At 44.7% G+C, this 25,997-nt stretch overlaps 1 protein-coding gene across 2 annotated transcripts in view; it reads left to right on the plus strand.

The window, feature by feature from the left end:
• The window catches only part of ahr2 (aryl hydrocarbon receptor 2), a 132,422-nt gene that overhangs the window by 67,979 nt on the left and 38,446 nt on the right, over positions 1-25,997 (plus strand). The window lies entirely within an intron of this gene.

Below are 25,997 nucleotides of genomic sequence, written 5' to 3' on the forward strand. Positions count from 1 at the left end.
GCAAAATAAATTAGAAAAATAAATCTGTGGTAATACAAGAGGTGGTCTGTTGTGTTCTGTTACTGAGGTAGGATTAGAGCTGTGCAGGTTGCTTCAAGAACTTGAGTGTTGGAAAGCAGCTTTCCCCTCCAAACTTCACTGGTTGTGGGCACTCTGGTTACAGATACCTCTGCTATGGGAACAGTTTCCTGCTTTCTACCATGCCTGCATAATCTTGCATACATGGTAGAAAGCATGTGACCTGGCCTTGGCCTTTCCCCACCATGAGTTTGATGAGGTTTTGAGGACAGATTCCAGTGACTTGTGTCCGCACCATGCTGTCCTGGCATTTGCCAACTCCTTTTGCAGGTAGCCAATGTGTGTGCCAGTGCCTGTGCCTTAAGAAGTGTGACCACGTAAAAGCCTTGGGCTAATACTGCAAACAAAAATGAATCACAGATGTTTGGAAAATCCAGTTCGAATTTAAAAGAGCACTGTCCTCAACAAGATCTGACAGATGATTCTTTATTTTAGCACAATGGGTTTTAAAGAGCAAAATATTTGTTATGTCTCATGGTTGGTCGTGGTCTTTGGCTCTGTATCATGAATGGTTTTGGTCTTTCGTGCTGCTTTGTGATTTGTGATTGTTGCTATTGACTTAAGGTTTGCTGTGCCCTGCTGTTATATTCTTGCAGCAGATTGACTAAGACTAGGTTTCCATGACACTGCCATTAATAGAAGTCCAGCAACTGTCCCACAAGTAGGCCAGTGTGTGTCAGCTGGGTATCAGGCCAAACTGCCCATGAAGGTTAAACCTAATTGTTCCTCAACTTCCATCAATCATAATTATTATAGCAATAATATATCTATGGTTCTAACTGAGGTCGGGGACCGTAATGCTTCAGTTAGACATTCTCAAGCCAATTAAACCATGAAACGGAACTGAATTTGGGATCTTTTGGGCCTTGCGGCTTACTACCGTGCAGTGTGGTTGCACAAGTCCCTCTGCATCTCTCTCTCTCTCTCTCTCTCTCTCTCGCTCTGTGATCTATCTGGCTTAAACAGAGGAAGAGTCTGGCATACGTGTTAGAGCAACAAAATTGTGAGTGAGTGAACGTGTTCATGAGTAAACATGGCTAGTTTCACAACTTCCAGCAGCATTTCATTTATTGTTCTGTGATCACAATTGGACAGAGCAATTTGCTTTCTTTAACAATCATGTTGTTGAAGAATTGGCTCTGTTGGGCTGGTCCAGACATGGAAAATAAATGTTTTTTGTACTAAGACTGCATCAAGTTACAATGTAAAAATCACAATTGCATTTAAAAAGTACCCGGAGTGACATAAATATCCATAACTGCAGGGCTGTGGACCAAGAAATAGGGAGAAGTATTCATCTTAACTTATTGAGCATGGTCACAATGAACTGAGCAAACTCTTCTGTGCTCATTATGTTATCCAACCAGCAAGCAATAGATGTGACTGCACATCGGTCTGCAGAGAGCCACGCTATCTGTGGTTCACGCTATCATGAACTAAGTGATCTGAGACTGAAAGGTAAGTGTTAGTTGAGGAAGATGAATAAGGCTCTTTGAGTAGTCCTATAGAGCAGACAGACCTTGTTTTACATCTCGTAAGAATTCCTGAAGACTGCAACACAGGTGGAAAAGAAAGCTTATAAGATGCTTGCTCATTAGAATATAGGAGCAAAGAGGTTGTGGTGCACCTGTATAAGACATTGGTTAGATTACTCCAAGACTACTGAGAGTTGGGTGTTTCACCAGGGTGTTGCCTGGAATAGAGTGATTCAGTTGCAGGGAGAGACTGGAGAAGCTGGGTTTGTTTTCCTTGGAGAGGAGGAGATTGTGGGGACCTGATTGAGGTATGCAAGATTATGCAGACATGGTAGAAAGCAGGAAACTGTTCCCCATAACAGAGGTATCTGTAACCAGAGTGTCCACAACCAGTGAAGTTTTGATGGGGAAATGAGGGGGCATTTTATTTTTACATCCAGTGTGACTGGAATCTGGAACACACTGCCTGAGGGGGTGTCGGTGGCAGAGACTCCCACAACATTTAAGAAGTGTTTAGATAATCCCAGAGGCAGAGGCGGCCATGGGCTGAGTGCTAGAAATTGGGATTAATAAAGGCAGGCATGATGGCCGGCATAGGCACGTTGGGCCGAATGGCCTGTTTCCCTGCTGGATGTCTCCACGACTATGACTTCCAGACCTGGCTTCTCATGATGTGAAGCTGATTCCCATATTTCTGCCGCCACTTACACAGAACAGGCAGCACGGAGCCTGGTGAGGAGACAAAGTGGAGGGAGGAGGCACAGGATGGGAAATGCGCGGCAGAATCTGAGATGGCTTGAAGGTGTTTAGTGGCCTCAGGGAGGCTGGTTGAGCCTTTAGGTGGCAGTGGTCAGGACACCCATACAGTGTGCCGGGATCATGGAGAGGGAGAAGGTGCAAGTAAGTTGGATCCAAGTTCAGCTGCAAACAAGATAGTGAAGCAGCACACAATCAGCAGCTGGGCAGCAGTCAAAACCAGCAGGTAGAGACACAAGGCTTACATTTATAAACAGATTTGATCTTCTTGTCCGGACATCTCAATTTGCAACCCACAGGCAAGGAAGTCTATTGGAAGTGGTGTGGTGAGGGAAACATGATGAGTAATATTGACATAGAGACCTCCCAAGGGTATCCAGGAGATAATCACAGAGTAGAGAGTGCTTGTGAATGTGGGTTGAGGGAGTTCATATTGAAAAGGACACAAGGGAAAACGTCTTTGCTTTGCTTCATGCGAGTGTCATGGAATCTTTTATTTCCACCTGAGAGAGCAGTTGAAAGCCTCACCTGATTGTCAGCACTGCGCTCCGCCTAAGTCCGTCAGCTGATGTCTCTGGGGTGGGGCTTGAACCCTGGACTTTCTCGATTATAGGCTAGAGCACGATCCACTGAGCCACAGCCAGCGTCCAGGGATGGGCTTGCCATAGTGGATGGTATTTGTGGGATCCCTGAGTTGCAGAAAGTGATTGGAGAAAACAACAGTGGCAGGGAGTTACACACACAGGGAAGACAGCCCCTGCCTTTGGATAACATTGCAAAGAAGCCATACCTGTGAGAAAAACAGGAAGCAGCTGAGTCCTTGTAACCACTCACATTTAACATCAAGTAATGATCTCTCCCTTCAAGATCGAGGCTGCTTTAAAAGTACAAGTTGTTGCTTTGTTTAGAATACTCAACGCAAGCACGTTCAAATGATGTTCAGTGTCCCTTAACTGTGCGGTTTTAGTTGGATTCAGTCCTGCATTGCCCACCGCTCTCTTGCAATGTCCCATGAGGGTAGAGCTGTTAGTTTATTTTGTTCTGAATCTTTTGAACTGACACTAAAGTATTATCACAGGAGCTGTCAACCTTTCCATGTATGGCCCCTAAGGATTCCTTACAAGCAGTGGGTTTAGACAAAAACAATGTGCTGGGGCAGGTGAGGTTACCTCAAACAAACATGTCCAGATATCAGAAGTCCAAGAATTTACATTGCATGGGGTTTTAAAATAGTTATTTTCACCTCCAACCTGTTAATGCCACAAGGGAAGAGTGTGGTGATGCTGGTAAAATTTCAGGAGGATGTGGTCTCTTCTCTGGTCATACATTCCATAAGACACCTTTTACCAACTGGTACAACTTGACTCTTAACATGTTAGAGACACATGCAAGAGATAGGGTGGGAGGGAGGTGATCAAGTATTTATCTACACCTACCTTCTCATCTAAAGAAAGATGCAAAGTGCTGGAGTACCTCAGCGGGCCAGGCAGCATCTATGGAGAAAAAGGATGGGTGGTGTTTTGCGTCGGGACCTTTCTTCAGGCAAGACCTCATTTGCAAAAGGGTCCCGACCCGAAACGTTACCCATCCTTTTTCTCCAGAGTTGCTGCCTGACCCTCAGAGTTACTCCATCACTTTGTGTCTTTCTTCAGATGAGACGGTAGTGTAGCTAAATACTTGTAGTGAGTCTATAGGTTTTGATGGACACATCCAAATGTTCCATTGACCAGACCTGATATATATAGCCCAATCTGTCATACAAACATTTTTTGTGCAGCACAGTGGTAGAGTTGCTGCCTTACAGCGTTTGCAGTGCCGGAGACCCGGGTTCGATCCTGATTACGGGTGCTGTCTGTACGGAGTTTGTACATTTGTGCGTTCTCCCCGTGACCTGCGTGGGTTTTCTCCGAGATCTTCGGTTTCCTCCCACACTCCAAAGACGTCCAGGTTTGTAGGTTAATTGGCTTGGTGTAAATATAAATAGTTCCTAGTGAGTGTAGGATAGTGTTAGTGCGCAGAGATCGCTGGTCGGCGTGGACTTGGTGGGCTGAAGGGCCTGTTTCCGCACTGTATCTCTGAACTAAACTAAATTAAACCTGCCTTCTCCTCATTCACTCCTACATTTCATGCTGTCTCGGGAAAGCTGCCAACATAATCAAGGATCTGGTGTTTTAACTTGTTTCCCAAGCTGTGCAATGTATTGCCTTCCCTCACAGTGGGAAATGTGGATTCTGCCGTGTGGGGATGTTCATGTTAAATTCTAACGTGTATTATGTTCATTATTATTCGTATGGCTGTATGGTAATTCAAATCTCACTGTACCAATTGGTGCATGTGACCATAAATGTCTCTTGAACTCTCTTGAACTCTTGAGGTAGGACATTTCCACCATTTTGCCTTGAGCTCTCATTCTGTATGGTTTCAAAGAATGTCTCTAGTTTTGCCAATTTACTTTTGTATTTTTCATGACCCAGGGCTTACATGCATCCTGCCTTTGTCCCTTGGCGGTGTCTAATGGACTATTTTTAACAGGCCAGAGAAAAATATCACTGGCACTTATTCATTCACTTAGACACAGAGAGCAAATCGAATGTGACTTTGTTATTTTTCAAGAACAGACATTGTCCATGATATTTACAATAACTACAAAAGTACATGTTCTTCTCTATACTTTCCACATTGTCGCATTCCTTAAATGCATGTTTCCTTAAGCAAGGCACCCGCAATGTGCTTTGAGAAGCTATTATACATGGTCCAACACTCAGACTGGCAGGACCCTGTGTTCCTTCCCTGCAGAGCCTTTGCATTCCCTTATGGACATCTTATACTGGGCAGAGTTGGGAGATGATGAAGAAGCTCATTCTAGTCAGCAGGTTCTGGGCAAACCAAGTGGACCTTTCACCGAGTTGATGATTTTCCAGCAGCAGTTGATGTTTAACTCAGTGTATGGCCCTGGGAACAATCTGTAGATCTGAGTCCTCTGCGATGCAGGTGCTCAGGGCCAATATTGACGTAGAATATGACTATTAATTGAGGCGGTTAGGATTCAATCATGACTTACAGCAATATTGCAGTGAATAACTAAGTGGCGTCAATCTTCTGGGGGTCACATCCTACCATCTATACGTATCTGTGCATTGGATGTACAGTGCGGAGACTAGTTGCATTTTCTGCCTTGGCAGTGTTTTGCCAATGCAACAGAGTTGCTGCCCCCACCCAGAATTTATTGGGTTTCTGTGAGTCATTGTGCTGGGGGCACTCATTAGCACCTGTAACCCCCCCCCCCCCCCCTATTAGCTGTGATACGGTTCTGTGCACTTGTTTGTTCTTGTGTAAGCAGTGTTCAGGAGGCTGATATGGAAATGAAGTACTGGAATAAGTAGTTCTGTTACTCCATGGAAATGAGGCCCACAGATGAACTAGATCAACAAGGAGAATAAAAGGCCAAGAAGGCCAAAGTCGTAAGGTGCAGGAGTGCCATCAGAAATCACTTGAACTGGGCAACCAGAAATGAAGATGCTATGTGCATCTGAGGATTGGTCCCTTTAACCAAATAGGGACTGGAGCGGGTGCAGAGGAGATTCACCAGAATTTTGCCAGGGTTGGAGCAGTTCAGTTATGAGGTGAGACTGGAACAACTAGGCCTGTTATTCCTGGAGCGGAGGAGGTTAAGATGTCGAAATGATTGAGGCATATAAAATAATGAGCGGTATAGATCGAGTAGACAGCAGGAAACTTTTCTCAATATCAAATCTAGGTAAAACTCGAGAATATAGATTTAGGGTAAGGCGGGAGTGATTTAGAGGGGACCTGAGGAAGATCACTCAGATGGTGGTAAGTACCTGGAATGTACTGTCAGAGAGACTGGTGGAAGCAGAATCACTGACAACAGTTATTAGGTGTGCCAATCAGCACTTGAATCGCCCAGGCTGAAAAAGTTACAGATGGGATGTAGGATTAGTGTGGATGGGTCGAGTGGGCCGAAGGGCCTGTTTCCATGCTGTGTAACAATATAACTACTGATGTATAGCAGGTCGATTGCGAGGGAGTAATGTTTACGTGCCCTGTGGTGTTCTGCAACTTCCTGAAGTGGAAAATTAAAGTTCATGAAACAATTGTACACAAATGTTTTGTTGGGATTCAAATAACAAACAGCTGTATCACAGGGATGGATTCAGTGAGTGTAGACTGAACTCCCCTCTTCCCCCCTCCCACCCGCATCCCTCCTCCACTCCCCCCTACCCTCTCCCCCCCCCTACCCTTCTCCCCTCCCCCCCTCTCCCCCCTTCTTCCCTTCCCTCCTCTTCCTCCCTTCTCCCCCACTCCACTCTTCTTCCCCCTCTCCCTCCCCCCCCTCCCCTCATATACCCTTCTCCCCCTCTCCCTCCCTTCTCCCATTCTCCAACCCCCCCCCCCCCTCACTTTCCCCGACGCCCCCTATTTGTGGACCCACCCTGTGACAGCTAGATCCCACTAATAGTACTGCACAAAGGCCACATCATCTGTTTTAGTAATATTGACTATGGGATAAATGCAGACTTTGGGAACAACAGGGGGAAGGAAGAATATTTTACAATTGAAGGAAGAATATTTTATAGCCCATCTGTGGTCCCTAACCCTAGCCGTAACCCTAACCGTAACCCTAACCCTAGCTCTAACCCTAACCCTAATCCTGACCCTAACATTAACCGGCCGTCACCCGCAGGACAGCATACGTCAGCGTGTATGTTGTACAACTTGGTGGTTGTATGGTCGTCAGTCACTGACGCTCGAAGTCACCGGAAAAAAAATCGCAAAGTGGGACATGCCCTTAAGGAACAGTTGTGAAAGAACAGGGCCAGGCGCAAGGGAACAGTTGTTAGCTTCCTGCCCTATTATTTCATGTTGAGTTATCCACTGAACAGGAGAGGACACAGGCAGAAGGACATTCCCATCAGTGGCCAGCACCTTTCAATGTGTAAGGTGGGGGTGGAGAACCAAGCAGGGGGACAGACTGGTGAAAGGGCAGTGCTGGACTGATTGGTTTGAAAAGACCGATGGTACCCCATTGTGGGATGTTGTGACTGGATGTGCGGCGGCAGGCAGTCCAAAGGGATATTCAGAGACCTTTTGCAACTTCGTCACGCCAAAACGTGGCGACACTTGTGTACTGCCCAGCTGAGGGCTGCTGCATGATTCTACAGGGTTGTATGCAAAACAAAGCATTCCCCTGTAGTTAGGTACATGTGACAATAAAGCATCATTGAATAATGGATTGTAAACATGTACAACAGGTATTCGTTGAAAAAAAACCTGTTGATTTTGCGAAGCCTTAAATAAAACCAGCCAATGCTGGAAGAAGCAGCTCAGATCACACCCTTGGGAAGAGAAAAAGCTAATGTTTCAGGTATACATATATACCTGCAGCCATTGTGTTTTTTTCTAATCATGAAGGAGTCTCCCGAGTTAGTTTAAATTAAGTCTTGAAAGTAAAACAAACCACAAGTTGGCAAACTTTTCTCCTCTACCATTGAAGTCGAAAGGCACAAGTTGATGTTAGCATTAGGAACACTCTTTGTTGATGTGTTTGAAGTGTTTAATCATTTCTCTCACTCACTCCACTTCCATCCATGCAGCCTACTTATACTTGTTGCTTTCTGATCCACGTGGTGCCCGAGAACTCCAATAATTTCATGCAAATGCCCCACTGATACGAACTTTGGCATTGACTAATCATGAAACAGCACCCTATTGGACCTTAACCGCTGCCCTGACACAGAGCTGCCGGTTCTCTGCGTTGAGATTGATGCGAGGAGTGTCTTGGCTTTTGTTCCTCTGGCATAAGCTGAATATCCGGCAGGGGAGTATCTCAGTGAGCCTCCCGCCAGGAGTATCCCGGTGAGTGGGTCCAAGTCCTCCAGCAGGCCCAGCTCGCCCACTGCGGACCGAGGACGGAGGACCCTAAAGACATAGGCACGCCACATTTAGCACTCGTTCTACTTACAAGTTTGCAGATGACACCATGCGGTCGGCTGGATCATATACAATAATGAGACGGAGTAAAGAAAGGAGATATAGAGAACATAGTATCATGGTATCCAGGACAATATCTCCTCCCTCATTTCTCAGCAAGAGAACTTGCTGGTACCTCAAGGTAACTCAAGCTAGTTAGCGACTTCAGATAGCATGTTGGAGTATATGTCCCACTCTGCATCAATAGTTGAAATGGTTGAGAGCTTCATGTTCCTTGGCATAAATATTGCCAATGATCTGTCATGGACCAACCACTTTGAAATGACAGCCAAGAAGGCACACCAAGGAGGCTGAAGAAATTTGGCATGTATCCAATGACTCTAACACACTTCTACAGATGCATCATAAAAAGCATACTGTCAGAATGCATCAGAGCTTGGTTTGGAATCAACTCTGCCCAACACCGCAAGAAAATGCAGAGAATTGTTGATGTAGCCCAGTCCTTTATATAGACCAGATTCCCCAGCATTGACACACTCTACAGTTCCCGATGTCCTGATAAAGTGCCCAACATAATCAAAGACTTCTCCCAACCCTGTCATTTTTTCTTCTCCCTCATCCTGTCGGGCAAAAGAGACAAAAGCTTGAAAGTGTGCACCACCAGAATCAGAAAGAGCTTCTTCCCCTCTGTTATCAGGCTTCTTAACAGCCTCCCATAAGTTAAGGTAGTAGTCTGATTCAACTCTACCTCACTGTGGACATTGAACTTCCTCTCTGGAACTGGTGAGTTACAATGCTGAGAACTATATTCTGCACTCTGCATCTTCCCCCTTGCTCTACCTATAGGGTCTGTCCCACTTGGGTGACCTAATCCGCGAGTTCTGGCGAGTTTGCCCTCGACTCATACTCGCTGCTCGAGAGTGGTCTCCGCGTACTCGAGGCCTCAGCTAGGTCGCGGCAGTTTTTTCAATATGTTAAAAAATGCCCGCGAATAAGAAAAGGTCGCCATGGAAAAAATCGATACTAGGTAGGCATGTTAGTCGTAGATAATCGAGGGTAGTCGTTGATAGTCTTCATCGTTGTTGAAAGGAGGTCAAAGGGAGGTCGAAGGAGATCGAAGGTCGTCTTCACTCTCCACTATTCGGTGTCCAATTTTCCCAAAGTTAGTTGTAGCTAGTCGCAGCTGGTCTTCAACATAGTAGAAGGAGGTTGAAGGAGGTCTTCCACATAGTCGAAGGAGGTCTTCAACATGTAATTTTTTTTCAAACTCTTCTAAACTCGCCAATTAAGTTGCCCAAGTGGGACAGCCCCTTAAGGTACTTGAGTTTGACTTGATTGTATATATGCATAGTGTTTTCTGATTTTATTGCTTAGCGTGCAAAGCAAAGCTTTTTGCTGCACCTTGGTACACGTGACAATAATAAACAAAACCTAAACCTCAATGAACAAAACCTCTCTTCATGTCCCAACAACATGCCTTCATGCAAAGAATAGCATTCCCATTCATATAGTGTAGTAAAATAGCCCAACAGCCTCTGCAGTCCGTCTGTCTTTTTGTTATTTTTTGTCCCGTTTTAATGTAGTTTTTATTTATTTTTTGATGGGGTGTGTGTGTGTGTGTGTGTGGGGGGGGGTGTGGGGGGAAACTTTTAAAATCTTTCCCCTGCACGGAGAACCCGACCTTTTCCCTGTCGGGTCTCCGTTGTCGTTGGGGCTGCAACGTGGAGCGGCCTCCAGCAGGAACGACCTGGGGCTCCAGTCGCGGAGCTGCGGACCTACTCACCATCATGGAGCTGGCCGAGTTCGGAGCGGGTGGAGCTGTGGTGGCGCGCTGCTGTGACCCGACCCCCGGAGATTCGGAGGCTTACCGCAGGTCTGGCAGACAGTAATATCGGGAGCCCGCGGGTCCCTGCTGGGAGATCGCTTTTCGGGGCTTCCGCAACGGCGACTTCTCCTGCCCGAGTCGCGGGGTCGAGGAGTACCTGGAGCGGGGCCTTACATCATCGCCCGGCGTGGCTTCAACGGCTGCGGGACTTTGCTAGCGCCCGCCGGAGGCTCCAACAACAAGACCCGGAGCGCGGCCTTGCATCACCCGGCGCGGCGTTAATGGCCGCGGGACAATTGCCATCGCCCGCCGGGGGCTTTGACTGACATCGGGAGGGGAATGGGGAGTGCAGGGGAGAGATAAGTTTTTTTGCCTTCCATCACAGCGCATCTCCTCCTCGCTGTGATGGATGTCTGTGTAAATTGTGTTTTGTCTTGGGTCTTTTTTTCTTGTGTGTATGACTGTAGAAACAACATTTCATTTGAGCCTCTATGAGGTTCAAGTGACAAATAAATTGTATTGTGTATTGTGTGGTAAATATGTGACTTGATTTGACATCAAGCCACACATGAGACGAGCCGACCAAAAGCTTAATCAGACGGGTGGATTTTAAGCAGTGATTTAGGGGGGGCAACCAAGGGCATGAAATGTTTTCACTGTAGCACAGCAGATAAAAATGATCCCTGGTGAGAGTGGGCTGCCCGAGCACCATATAGGACGACTCAAACTGCCACAAGCCACAGTGAACCTGGATTGAGTTCCCTTCCTCCTCCACAGTTGTCAACTGAGGTAACCAACCTACCAGCTAGTGTAAATGCTCAGAAAGGCTCTGAACCTCTGTCGGAACTTGTATGTATCCACAGAAAGCTACCTACATACACATCCACCCCCTGCTGTTACAGGTAGTTTCCGTGTCAGATGGAACCTGTCTGGAGCCTCTGCCTGTGCTCTAACATGTCAATACTTGCCTCACACACAGGCTGTGGATAAAAGCAATGCACGCGCAGTTTGTGATCTTTACACTCTTGGTTGTCAGCAATAGTTGTTGCTTTCAGATGATTACCCGTTAAGGACGGTGTCATGTCATAACTATGTGTATAGGACGCTCCAAAAGTAATTTAATAAACTGCAGGCACCTCGTTTCTCAGATTCTAGAGTTTGCAAATTGCTTCAGTTTAACACTGAACAGAGAGGATAGCCTGGTGCCTCTAAAGGGGCTGTCCCACTTGGGCGACCTAATCCGCGAGTTCTGGCGAGTTTGCCCTCGACTCATACTCGCAGCATGGTCGACACGAGGTAGTAGGAGGTCTTTATAACTCTCCTTCATGCTCGAGAGTAGTCCCTGTGTACTCGAGGCCTCAGCTAGGTTGCGACGTATTTTTCAACATGTTGAAAAATGCCCGCTAGTAAAAAAAGGTCGCCATGGAAAAAATCGATACTTTTTTTACTCTTAGGTTTGGTCGTAGTAGGTCGGCATGTTAGTCGTAGGTAATCGAAGGTAGTCAAAGGTAGGCAAAGGTATTCGAAGGTAGTCGTAGATAGTTTTCATCATAGTCGAAGGGAGGTCGAAGGAGATCGAAGGAGGTCGTCTTCACTCTCCACTATTCGGTGTCCAATGTTCCCGAAGTTAGTCGTAGCTAGTCGTAGCTAGTCGATGCTAATCTTCAAAATAGTCGAAGGAGGTCTTCTGCATATTTGAAGGAGGTCTTCAACATATCATTTTTTCAAACTCTCCTAAACTATTCTAAACTCGCCAATTAGGTCGCCCAAGTGGGACAGCTACTTAACAGTTAATCCCCTAGAAAGTAACTTCAGCTACAAATCTACCCCATTCCTTGCTGGGCCTCACACACTGGGTGGAATTCCAATTGGAAGTAGGACATTTTCTACAATGATAATATGATATTCAGCTGGGCAATTTTTTCTCGTCAAGGGCAGTTGCTTCTCATTACTTGATACATTGCAGTGGTCCATTGCAATCTAATGTAAAAATGGTTTTCCTCTCAATTTTACAAAAAAAAATGTAATTTGTGTTTTTTCGCTGTAATTTCCCGATGAATGTCAGCGGGAAGGAAAGGCCTTATATTCCTACAGCACCTTCACCATTTACAGGAACGCATGAATCTATTCCCCTCATGATCTTACACATCTCTGTAAGATCACCCCTCATCCTCCGCTCCAAGCACTAAAGTCCTAGCCTGCCCAACTTCTCTTTATAGCTCAAACCTTCGAGTCCTGGCACCATTCTTGTAAATTTTCATTGCACCCTCTCCAGCCTAACACCATCCTTCCAATAACAGGGTGATAAAACTATACACGATATTCCAAATGTGTGGGTTATTTGTTCCGAGTAAATTACCGTGACCTATGTAGGAATGATAACTTGCAGAAATTGTTGATGAAGGAATGAATGAACGAACACCCTGGCCAAGAAATCCAGGTTTTTTTGTTGGCTTTTGTTTCGGCATTAGGTGACTGGAGACTGGCTCTTGGGGTGATGACCATTTGTAGTTTTTTTTTTACTGCGCTGGAGCATTACAAGGGAATATGGACCATGCGGTCCATGCTCCAACTGTCACATGGGCACTGGCTGAGACACTCCAGCAATGGGTTGCGAATAATTCCAATGTTTATCTTCGGACCCTGAAATGCTCTACGACTTCTCATCCGTCGAGTCCACCTCACCTCTATTTCCCTAAAGTCCCATGGAAATCGTCCAGTTTTCTGATTGTTCCAATTTACCCTCCTGCCACTGATCGTATTGGAATGTTTATATTTGCTATATTTAAGAGGGAGTTAGATGTGGCCCTTGTGGCTAAAGCGATCAGGGGGTATGGAGAGAAGGCAGGTACGGGATATTGAGTTGGATGATCAGCCATGATCACATTGAATGGCAGTGCAGGCTCGAAGGGCCGAATGGCCTACTCCTGCACCTATTTTCTATGTTTTCTATGTTTCTATGTTTAGTTTTAGTTTATAGAGATACTGCGTGGAAACAGGCCATTCAGCCCACTGAGTCTGGACCAACCCCGACACATTAACACTGTACTACACACCCTAGGTACAATTTGCGTTTATACCAAGCCAATTAACCTACAAACCTGTACATCTTTGGAGTGTGGGAGGAAACCAAAGATCTCGGAGGAAACCCACACATATCATGGGGAGAATGTATAAATTCCGTACATCAGTACCCGTAGTCAGGATCAAACCCAGGTCTCTGGCGCTGTAAGGCAGCAATTCTACCGCTTCATCACCGCGCCGCCCAAACAATGCGGTATTACAACTTGGTTTGGTAGCAGATCTACCCAAGACTGCATGAAATTGTAGAGTTGTGAATGCAGCCCAGTCCATCCCACAAACCCACCCTCTCCCCTCATTGACGGCATGTTTACTTGTGTATCTTTATGTACATTGCTCATTGTATCCATGTGCATGTGCATGCGCATGTGTTTTATGTTTGTAAGTGTGTGGCTCAATTACAATTGAATATTAGTTTGCCTAGGTAAACAAAATCGCTGGAGGAACTCAGTGGGTCAGACAGCATGTGTGGTGTGAATTGGACAGATGAAGACCCAAACTGTCTATATCCTTCCACAGATGCTGCCTGACCTACTGAGTTCCTCTAGCAGTTTTATTTGTGGGCATTTCCAGTATCTTCAGTATTTCGCCTCCATTCATTGGCCTCAGGCAGGAAGTTGGCTGGTATCCAGGATATTTACAATTAACTGTTAATTAAATGACAGTTAATGAAAAAGAAGCATTATGAAAGATTAAAACAAAATAATTGAAAATGTATATAATTACAAGGAAAGCCTCCTACATAATGTAAAATTAATGGTGGCGCTCGCAAGTTTGAATTGCCCTCTGTGTGTCTCATCTGCCAGTGTCTTTTCCCCTCACTCTGAATGTGGCAGATGCAAGATGAGCAAGGTGCATAGAGTCATAGAGTGATACAGTATGGAAACTGGCCCTCCGGCCCATCTTTCCTATACTGGCCAACATGTCCCAGCCATGCTAGTCCCACCTGCCTGCGTTTGGTCCATATCCCTCCAAACCTGTCCTATCCATGTACTGTCTAACTGTTTCTTAAACATTGAGATAGTCCCAGCCTCAATTATCTCATCTGGCAGCTTGTTCCATACACCTACCACCCTTTGTGTAAATATGTTATCCCTCAGATTCCTATTAAATCTTTTCCTCTTCACCCATGTCCTCTGTTCCTTGATTCCCCTACTCTGGGCAAGAGACTCTGTGCATCTACCTGATCTATTCCTATCATGATTTTATACACCTCTATAAGATCACCCCTCATCCTCCTGCTCTCCAAGGAATAGAGTCCCAACCTACTCAACCCATATAGCTATAGCTCACACCCTCTAGTCCTGGCAACATCCTCGTAAATCATAACTCGTAGAACTGAACACAATAGTCGAAATGCATCTCACCAACGTCTTATACAACTGGAACATAACCTCCCAACATCTATATTCAACATTCTGACTGATGAAAACCTTTTTGACCACCTTATTTACCTGCGATTCGCCCTACAAGGAACCATGCACCTAGATGCGTTACAACACTCCCCAGAGCTCTACCATTCATTGTGTAGGTCCTGCCCAAAGATCCTATAGCGGAGCAAGATAGTCCACTCCTGCTAAATGCAATGGGCTGTGTAGTACGCAACGGAGCAGAATGTCGGCCTTTTCTTCGGCCATTTCAGTAAACTCGACCCGACTTTGGTTATCCCTCTCGCATTGCCAATCAACGTTGTGGGGAAACAGTTTGTGTGTGTGATATAGGGTTAGATTCATAATTCATAATTCTGTTATTTTTTGATAATGATTAATATGTTAATAAATTATAATTCTGTTAATTTTCTTTTTTAATGTGTTTTTTAAAATTTATTTTTAAATGACTCATGTGGTGTGTTTGAGTTGATTTTGTATTACTCTGTAATTCACAACTGCGGTATTTGGTAAAATAATAGCAATATGAAGATTCCAGTTGCTCTACTCTTGGAATGTTCCTTAATGTGTTTTTGTGTCTATGGAATAGTTTTTCAATAATAAAATGGGTCTGGTCTTCCCAATAGCCAGAGAGTGGAATGAGACCTGTGTGTAACGATGGGATTATCTAAATGAAGTATTTAATAAATTAATATGTATTTTGAGCAAGATTAACAAATGATGTATAACTTAAGGAAGATTTTATTAAGCGACCATACAATTGATTAGATTGTGTAGGAAAGAACACACATATATGAATGTGATATAGATGTATATAATCGTATAACAGACACGTATATATTTCTCCAGATTTTTATATATAATGATAAACGTTTTTTCGGACTCAAGGCCCAGACAAGGGACAACATTACATAAAAATACATTGCAAACCTCCCCGCAACTTTATCCTGGCTTCCCAGCCGTGCTGATCCGGACCAGGCTCCCCACACGCTGTGGAGGGAACATAGGCATCCTTTTGCTTTTTATTGTGAGGCAGAGAGGCAGAAAGAAAATGGTCTTGAGGAGAAGATTTTTATGAGGATGCTTCTGTACCCGGCTTCCGTCTCCGCACTAGTATCTTTGCTCCGCTATAGGATCTTTGGTGCGGAGACGGAAGCCGGTTACGGAAATGGCACTAAAGATTACCCATGACCCTACTACCGCTTTTTCGCCGAGTGGACTATCTTTGTCTTCTATAGGATCTATAGGATCTTTGGTCCTGCCCATGTTAGACTTCCCAGAATGCAACACCTCACATTTTACTGTATTACATTCCATTCCATTTATGGAATTGCATATGCAGTTGGTAACGGCTGTTTTGGCTCAGCCAAATAAATAGTATCAATTGCACATTGCGATGAACCTGGTGATAGCTGGGTTTGAAGGCATGCAAAGCGCATGGGGTGAAAATGCATGCTGGCAAGAAAACAAATGAGGGTTGTGTGACTCTGACTGGTGCTTTCAGCCCAGCTTGTCCCAAAGGCCAGCAGTGTTTTACCAGGGACGTGTCTAAAATGACCAGAAGAATATACCGCCTACTTCACCTTTGTAATCCCACCAGAAGCTTCATCCAACTGGTTTTAAAGTTGGACTGTCAACAGCTTGTTACATGATAGAATAGTAAATGTTGATTAAAAAGGAACGGGAAAAGCGGATTACATAATCATCAGTCTCATTGTTAATTTTATGACTCATCTTTAATATTTTGAAGAGGTGCACAGCAGTGTTGCTTGACACATTTAATTACTGTTCATTCATCATGCGCCTGTAACCACCAATATTTCACCCGTACTGCAGTTGCATATATGATGCTCCGTTTCCCACCATCAATGATCGTTTAGTGCTTAGCTTTCAATCCAGGTGGATGGATAAAACTTTGCACAAAGATTTTAAAAACTGCCCCGATGCTGGAAATCTGGAATAAAATATGCTCGGGAAACTCAACAGCTCAAGGAAAAACAGAGAAACAGTCAATGTTCAAAACATTGCACGCTTGCTGTTATCTTTCTCGAAACATGACTGCTGCAGCTGACCGTGGGATTGATGGTATGTTCCCGAGAGCTGTGAAGGGGCCAGATAGCCTGCTCCTTCCCTTCTCCCCCTCAGTTACATTGTTGTATTTGTTGTTGTACACAGGGACAGAGACTGGGCAAGGCAGCAGGGAGCTGCCAGGAGAGGGAAATTGAGCCCCGATGTGAGAAAAGAATCAGCCTGTAAGGATGAGCGGGTAGCTTGTAATTCCCATTATCAACGTTCAGCCGAGGTTTAAGAGGCATTGTTTTTTAATGGCCTGGGCACACCTGCTGTGACATACCTGCTGACGCCTCTGTTTGCCTCTGTCTCATGCATAGGCTCGCACAGACTTGCTTGGAAGTAAACCATAGGCACCTCACTCTCCTGAAAGCTTAGAGAACAATAACCCATTGAGTCTCTTACAAAACTCTGGGGAGGAGAGATCTTGCTGTTTCTTGCATGCGTGTGCTTTATCCCATTTACCCCAGTCCGTGGGTCATACTGGTGCAGAAAACGGTGCTGGTGCGTGATTTGCTTCTTCGTCATGTTATGCAGACCACTTCTAGCCCAGCCACATCTGGTTTTAATTACTGGAACAAGTTTGTCCATTGCCTTCGTTCAGTTTGAAGGCATTTTCTTCAGCTAGAAAATTGCAGCATTTGCAGAGTGCAATGGAACAATCACACAGCTGCCAAAGCCCTGGGCACCGGGCATAAGTTTATGAAGGATGCAGGGGCTTATACATCTACCAAAGGTAGATGTAAAGTGAGTCACCTCCCTATCAGGGTTCAAGCTAAAGATATTTATACAAGACAGTGTGAACTAGCTGTTAGATATTAACGGGGTTTTATGTTTACGGGGTTTCAGACTCTTGTGTGGTAGACCATTAGGCTGGCAGCCGATGTACATTAGTTTGGCACAAAATGCTGGAGTAATTTTGGAGTATTGTTGCTAGTAACAGCTGTCAGGCAGCATCTCTGGAGAAAACGTTTCAAGTCGAGACCCTTCATCAAACTGGGTCTCAACCCCAAACACTGCATATTCCTTTTCTCCATAGATGCTGCCTGACCCACTGAGTTACGCCAGCAATTTGTGTCTATCATCGGTGTAAACCAGTATCTGCAGTTCCTTCGTATACATTAGTTTACTGTCCCGTTTCCAACTGCAGAATCTCCATGGGAGATTTTGGGAGGGAGAGCATTGCAACAGTCTAAGAGTCTGTGCCACAGAGCAAAAGGGAGAGGGGCAGGGGGCTGGGAGGGAGGTGGTGGAGAGGGGGGGTTGATAAAGTATAGTTATTTAATTGCATAGTTAGGTTCATTTGTTATAACTGCATGCACTATATATTGGAGAGTGGATCCTAATAACCTGCTGACTGATATTAAATTCCCCTCAGTTAAAAAAGCAGCAATTCCAAACTTCAGAACATTTGCGCTGAGTATAAACCATTTGTCAGCTCCTATTCTGTTGCTTCTGCAAACCATCTCGAGTTTGGCCAAGCAGGGGCCTTGAGTGTCAGATTAGATTCAGATTTGTTAATTATCATTAATATCAGGGTGTAATGAAATTCCTTGTTCATGTGAAGCTCATACAGTACACAGTATCTATGCCAATCACATCATACCACTGTAAATGCAATGCCCAATGCAAAACAGCAGAATTGTGCAAAGACTGTATCCTGAAGTAGTGCAAAAATACTGGTGTTATAACAGAATAACTGAATGAGGTAGAGTTAAGAGTAAGTGTATGTGAGAAGAGGGTGTGTAAACAAGGTGATTGGTTCAGCGGTGGGGAAGTTGCTGGTCTTAAATTTTGATGTCTGGGCTTTCAAGCTTTTGCATCTTCCCCAAGAGGTAGAAGAGTGAAAATGGAAGGTAGACAAAAAATGCTGGAGAAACTCAGCGTGTGAAACCCTTCTTCAGACTGATGTGAGGGTGGGTGGGGGCGGGAAGAAGAAAGGAAGAGGATGAGCCAGTGGGCTGAGGGAGAGCTGAGAAAAGGATGAGAAAGTAAGGACTACCTGAAATTAGAGAAGTCAATGTTCATACCGCTGGGGTGCAGACTGCCCAAGCGAAATATGAAGTGCTGCTCCTCCAATTTACGGTGGTCCTCACTCTGGCCATGGAGGAGGCTGAGGACAGAAAGGTCGGATTCGGAATGGGAGGGGGAGTTGAAGTGCTGAGCCACCGGAAGATCAGGTTGGTTATTGCAAACCGAGCGGAGGTGTTCGGCGAAGTGTTCGCCAAGCCTACGCTTCGTCTCACTGATGTAGAGCAGCTGATATCTAGAGCCACCTGGATGAAAACGGGATGGTCAGGTGGAAGGAACCCTTGATTGTACCTCCAGCCACTGTGAAGATGGAATAGATGTAGGAATTAATGAGCCTGTGATGGGCTGGGCAGTGTTCATCACTCTCTGAAGGTTTAGACGATCAAGTGCCAAGCAGTTGTTAGTTGCTGAGGTGCATCCCATCAGAATATTTCTCATAACACATCTGCTGAGGTTTGAGTGAATCCCTCGTGGACATGCTAAATCTTTTGAGATGCCCAAGAAAGCAAATACGTTGATATGGTTTGCTGATCACTGCATCACTGTGAAGGAACTAGGTTAGGATACCTGTGATATGAATGCCTAAGATTGTGAAGATGTTGACCAATGATTCAATGATACTGTATTCTTTGAGAACAAATTCTTTGTTTTTGCATACAATACACAAAGTACGCAAACAATCACCACCTATCTGGCGCTGGCAGTTACAAAGTACTCATTAGTCCCAATGGTCCCTCTTTGTTCTTGGTGGCGTCCCACTGCTGGGTCCCTCTCTGTTCTCGCTGTGGAGAAAATGTTTTGACCAATTCTGACTAACTGAGTTCTGCCAGTCAGGAAGTCCAGAAGCCAGATGCAAATGGAATCTCCAAGGCCAAGGTGCAGGAGTTTGGAGATGAGCTTATTCGATGTTATAATGTAAAAGGCTGAGATGTAGTCAATGTCCCAAATGGTGCCAGTTTCACTCCAAGAGTCCGAGGGCTGTAAAGCACTGCACCTGACATTTGCCCCACTGATGGGCCTTCTTCATTTAACACTATTGCCAGTTGACCTCACATTCTATCTTCATCTTCTCCTCAGCCTTCTCCTCGCATTGTCATCTACTGTTCACAGCAATAACTGTGCTGCATGAAATATTTGATCATCCTGGTCCACCAGCTTTAATTCATTCTTGACCTATTATCCTTTCCCAATTTCATTTGGGAAGGTAATGGTAAGCTATTTGTAAAATGCTGCTGCTGAAGCCGTTAAAGCAATGCTGTGGGCTTGATTATTGCTGCTTGATTATTGCTGTTGGGAATAATCTTATGAGGAAATAATGGTCAGGATAGGTTTGCATCTGTTGGAGTTCAGAAGAGTTATAAGGTACTTGAAATATATCAATTCTGAGGGATCTTCAGAGAGGGGGTGTAGAGAGCCTGCGACTGATTCTAAAACTATGGATCACTGGTTCAGAGCTAGAGCACCAGCATAAGACTGACATGAGGTAATATTTTTCTCAGGGTCATGGATCCATTTTGGAACTCTCTTTCTCAGAGAGAGAGATGGAAGCACTCTTTGAAATTTTTTTGAGAGATCCTTGCCAAGCAAGTGGGTGGAGGACTATCAAGGCTGGTGGAATTGCAGAGTTGAGGTTACAGTCGAATTGGCCATGATCTTCTCAAAGGGCGAGGCAGGCTCGATGGGCCGAATGGGAACATCTGCTATACTCAAGTCAGGGTGGGCTCAAGTCATGCCTGGTTGTGGAGAAGTGGCTGAGCTCCCCTTTCTTTCTTAAAGCATATAGTCATCAAAAGGATTGATGTTAAGGTTGACATTAACCTTGTCATCAAAAGGTTGGATGTTAAGGTTGATGTAGCCACTGTTTCACCGGTCGAGGAAAATTTGAAAATTGGAACAACTTTTGCTCAGATGGTAAATTTAATGGTGTGATGTTTTCTATGCATTGATTGGCTCCGGCGAGGGTTGCGATTTTCAAGGTAAATATTCAAGTTGGCATGATATTTGCTTCATTTGTTAGTAATTTGCTAAAGCAAAATAGGGCTGCTCTGTTTCAGATCTATAATTACATGAGTTGCTGCCTGAAGGAATGTTCTTGTAGTGTTTAACGCATGGAGAAACCAAGGCCATGGAGGTCGTTGGAGGTCATCTAAACTGGTCTGATGTTCTCTCAATGTGGACAATCTATGGGTAGATATCAAAAGCCATGGATGGAAAAGTTGTGGAATGGGTTTAGGTGTGAGGAGAGCTGTGTACGGGATGATCATTGGTCGGGCGCAGACTCGGTGGGCCTGTTTCCGCGCTGTATCTCTAAGCTGAAACTAAACCAAGCAGTCTCTGTAATCCTTACTCTCCGCATTGAGGAGAATTGATGGGACACTGCACAAAAATCAGAATTTTAGTTTAGTTTAGAGATACAGCACAGAAAAAGGCCCTTCGGCCCATTGAGTCCATGCCATCCCCATATGTTGACACTATCCTATACACAAGGGACAATTTACAATTTACCAAAGCCAAATTAACCAACCCACCTGTACGTCTTTGGAGCGTGGGACGAAACCAGAGCACCCAGGGAAAATCCAGGTGGTCATGAGGAGAATGTACAAACTCCGTACGGATGGCACCCCTAGTCAGGATCGAACGCAGGTCTCTTGCGCTGTAAGGCAGCAACTATAGCGCAGTGTCACCATGCCACCCCGAGTCAGACCAGAAAGAATGATGTTACGATGCATTTCTGCATGGAAAGAGAGGCAGATCTTTGAAACTCTTTACTTGTGATTGATACTCAATAATAGTTCATTTTAAATCACAGATTGGCCTTTTTTTGTTTTATTAATCAAACGCCTTAAAGGATTTGGAAAAGAAACATCTGGCGCTATAACACCCATGATCTCTGAAAGCTAGAATATGGTCAAGGGGTAACGTAGCTAATCCTGTTCTTACAGAGTTGTGCAGCACAAAAGCTGGACCTTCAGCCCAACATGGCCATGCTAACCATCAAGTACCTATCAATTTACTTATTGAATTTAGCTATCCAATCTACTAGCCCGTGGCAATTTAAGTGTCTGTTCCATATGCTTATTAAATGTCATGAGAGTTGTTGCTTTCACAACCCCCCTCAGATCATGGTTGATCTTCCACCTCAGTGCCATTTTACAGCACTAGCCTCTTATCCCTCGATTTCCTTAATGTCAGAAATCTATCGATCTCCATTCTGAATGATCTCAAGTATGCATTCACAGTGCTCAGGGGGAGAATGCCAAAGATCCACTACCTTTTGAACAAAGTTATTTATTCATCTTTGTCCCATGACCCTTGAACCAACAGCCACAGGAAACACCCTCGCCCCACCCATCCTGTCGAGCCCTGAAAGAATCATTTTGGTTTTGGTTTTGATTTATTGTTGTGATGTGGACTGAGATACAATGAAAACTAAAATTTGCATGCTGTCAATAGACAATACACAATATACAATATACAATAGACAAACAAATCATACCATATAATAAGTATAGCAACTAGTTCAAAAAAGGAAAATAAAGATAGTGCAGATTATAGTGTTACTGCTAAAGATAGACACAAAAAGCAGGAGTAACTCAGCGTGACAGGCAGGGTCTCTGGGTGACGTTTCGAGTCGAGACCCTTCTTCAGACTAGGTCCGAACCGAAATGTCACCCATTTCTTTTTTCCAGAGATGCTGCCTGTCCCACTGAGTTATTCCAGCTTTGTGTGTCTATCTTCGGTTTAAACCAGCATCTGCTGTTCCTTCCTACACATAGTGTTACAGTTACAGAGACCAAGCAGGTCAAAAAATGGTAAATTGGCAGATTGCAAATACATCTTTAGCATATGAGATATCTGTTCAAAAGTCTGATAACAGCGTGGGAGAAACAGTTTTTGAATCTGGAGATACATGCTTTCAAACAGTAGAGAGGAGAAGCGAGAATGACTGAGGTGTGAGTGATACGTGATTATGTCGGCTGCATTCCTGAGGCAACATGAAGTGCAGGCAAAGCTGATTGGGGAAGGGTGGTCTGTGTGATGGACTGGGCTGTGTTCACAACTCTCTGCTGATCCCTACAGTCTTGGGCAGACAGACAAGTTGCGATGCATCCCAATGGGATATTATCCATGGTGTGCCTGCAGAACATGGTAAGATTCGTTGGGCACATGCTGCATTTCCTTGGTCTACTGGATACAGTAGAGGGGTTAGTGTGCTCACTTCGATGTATTGTCGAGATAGTTGGATCAAGAGAAATTTGGTGATATTTATATCTGATAAATGACCAAGAGAACTCCTGGGTTGAGAGACTGTAGAGCCTCAAATATGGTTGGTCCAGGGTAGTATTTGTTACTGTTCTTGCTTTTGTTGGCTGCGGATCAGACCCTCCTGTTGACCAAAATGTATTCACAGACAGTAACTGACAAATGCCCTGAGGAGGATGAAAGGGAAATCAGCTCATTTTATCAGCCGCCCTGTGTCTGAGGTTCACCTCCTGCGAGTTTGAAGTTGTTGATTATTTTTTTACGTTTGAAAAGGAAGGAATGGAAAGAAGATACAAACATGCCAAAATACAATCAAGCTCATGATTTTAAAAGTGCTTTGGCCGTGATCAAGATTAGCAGCATTGACCACAGATCTGCAGAGACGATAAGCTTACATGTTTCAAAATCATTAGTGTCTCCATCATTTTCCTTAATTTTATTAACAGCTGTGACATTCCTATGCCCTAAAATATTTGTCTTCCCATGCCTCTAAACTATTGAACCTTCCAAAGATACAATGTGTGGGAAGAAACTGCAGATGCTGGTTTATACTGAAGATAGACACAAAATGCTGGAGTAACTCAGCAGGTAGGCAACATCTCTGGAGAAAAGGAACAGGTGACATTTCGGGTTAGAACCCTTCTTCAAACTGAGCGTCTGAAGATGACTGAAACTCTGAAGAAGGGTTCTGACCTGTAACGTCGCCTATTCCTTTTCTCCAGAAATGCTGCCTGACACAGTGAGTTACTCCAGCATTTTGTGTCTGCCTTCCAAAGATACAGTTCCACCAGCCCTGAAATGCCTCACTTGAATCATGGAGGCAACACAGAAACGAGCCTTCATTTCACTATCTCCATGCTGAAATTATTGTTCATCTACACTCATCTCATTTTCCCTCCTTTAGGACATAACCCACTGTCTTGCCTGTACAATTATCTATATAAATGCCTCTTAATTGTGATTGATGATTCTAAATTGGCGATTCTTAATTGGTGATTGTTCTAGATGACCCTACCATGGGGAAAAGACTCAGACTATTTACCTTTTCTATGGCTCATAGCCTGTTATGTATCTCTAACAGATCACCCTTCAGCCTTCTTCACTCCAGAATAAATAAACCAAGCCCATCCAATATCTCCGCATAACCAAAGACCCACAGTCGAGGCAACATTGTGATGAATCTACTCTGCACTCGCTCCCCAGCACCATATGTCCTTCCTATTATTGGTGATCAGAACTGTGCACAATACCGCGCCATCTCACTATGATTTGCAGAGTTGCCACAAAGTCTGAACATTTATATTTGATGTTCAGACCTATGAAGGCAAGAATGCCATATGCCTCTCTTTTGTCCACTATGCCATTCCTTCTGCTTCACCTGTGTTGTCACTTTTAGGGAACAGTGTTCATCAACATTCCTCAGTGCCGCGCCATTTACATGTATTTCCCTTCCATATATGCTTTTCCAAAAAATACACCATCTCACACTTGTTGGGAGGAAATTTCATCTGCCAATGCCACCCAACTTTCCATCTGATCTATATCCTGCATTTAAATGTTTTGAAATCATTTAATGAGTATGGACTGTGAACTGAGGTGGGGATTGCCTTGTCTTCACACGATCTGCACACACCCCCTGCTTGCTCACATGATCACATCTGTTCACACCTGCCCACCCGCAGTAGCACAGGAAGAGGTTAGGATGGGGTTGCTGCCTAATTTCCACAACAGCCCTGTGCTGTGAGAACAGCTAAATCCTGAAAGCTGGAACACACACCACATTAAATATCTGGAGGTGTCTGGAAGAGGCCCTGAGGAGGGCTACAAAATGGGATTAACCTCAAGTCCTTGTTGGCTAGCGCACACGCGATAAGATCATAGGTTCACAAGTTATAAGAGCAGAATTAGGACATTTGGCCCATTGAGTCCACACCGCCATTCAGTCATGGCTGATCTCTGCCTCCTAATCCCATTTTCCTGCCTTTTTCCCATAATCCTTGACACCCGTTCTAATCTAGAATTTGTCTATCGCAGCCTTAAAATTACCCACTGACTTGGCCTCCGCAGCCCTCCGCGGCAGTGAGTTCCACAGATTAACTACCCTCTGCCTAAAGAAGTTCCTCCTCAACTTTTTAATTAGTTTTTGGTTATTAGCAGGTAGGGAGGTTTTTGTCATTCTCCCAGCCTGCGTCCACTACCTGCAACCTCCGGCAACCACCTGCAACCTCCGGGAACTGCACGGAAACCTTGGGTGGGGCGCAAAGTATCCAGAGGTTTCCGTTCAGGTTTCCTAAGTGGGACAGGGGCATAACTCTAGCATTTTGTGTCCATCTTCGATGTAAACCAGCATTTGCAGTTACTTCCTACACAGAGGATGTGCAATCCTCAGGAAATATTTTTAGGGTGAAAAGGCAAGCTTGATAACTTCCACAAGAACAGACAGCTGAGTGCTCAGATAAACGTACCCTTTAATGTCTCAAAGCAAGTCTCGAAAGGAGGGGAAAGTTTTTCTACACAAACAGTGGTGGGTGCCTGGAACATGCTGCCATGGGTGGTGGTGGAAACAGATGGTGGCATTTACGAGGCATTTAGATTGGCATAAGGATATGCAAGGAACGGAGGGGTATGGATCATATGCAGGTAAATCCAATTTATTTAATTTGGCATCAGGTTTGGCACAGGCATTGTAGGTTGAAGAGGTGGTTCTTGTGGTGTTCTATGTTATAGTGTCATAGAGTGATACAGTGTGGAAAGGCCCTTTGGCTCATTTTGCCCACACCAGCCAACATGTTCCAGCTACACTAGTGTGAAAAACCCTTTGTGTGAAAAAGTTACCCCTCAGTTTCGTATTAAATCTTTTCCCCTTCACCTTAAACCTATGTCCTCTCGTTCTCGATTCACCTCCTCTGGGCAAGAGACTGTGCGTCTGATGATTTTACACACCTCTATAAGATTACTCCTCATCCTCCTGCGCTCCGGGGAATGGAGTCCCAGCCTACTCAAGCTATCCCTATTGCCCAGTCCTGGCAACATCCTCATAATGCGAACTATGTTGCATAAAACATTCATGAGAAATGC

This window comes from Leucoraja erinacea, chromosome 7 (genome assembly GCF_028641065.1).
Source record: "Leucoraja erinacea ecotype New England chromosome 7, Leri_hhj_1, whole genome shotgun sequence".
Taxonomy (NCBI): domain Eukaryota; kingdom Metazoa; phylum Chordata; class Chondrichthyes; order Rajiformes; family Rajidae; genus Leucoraja; species Leucoraja erinaceus.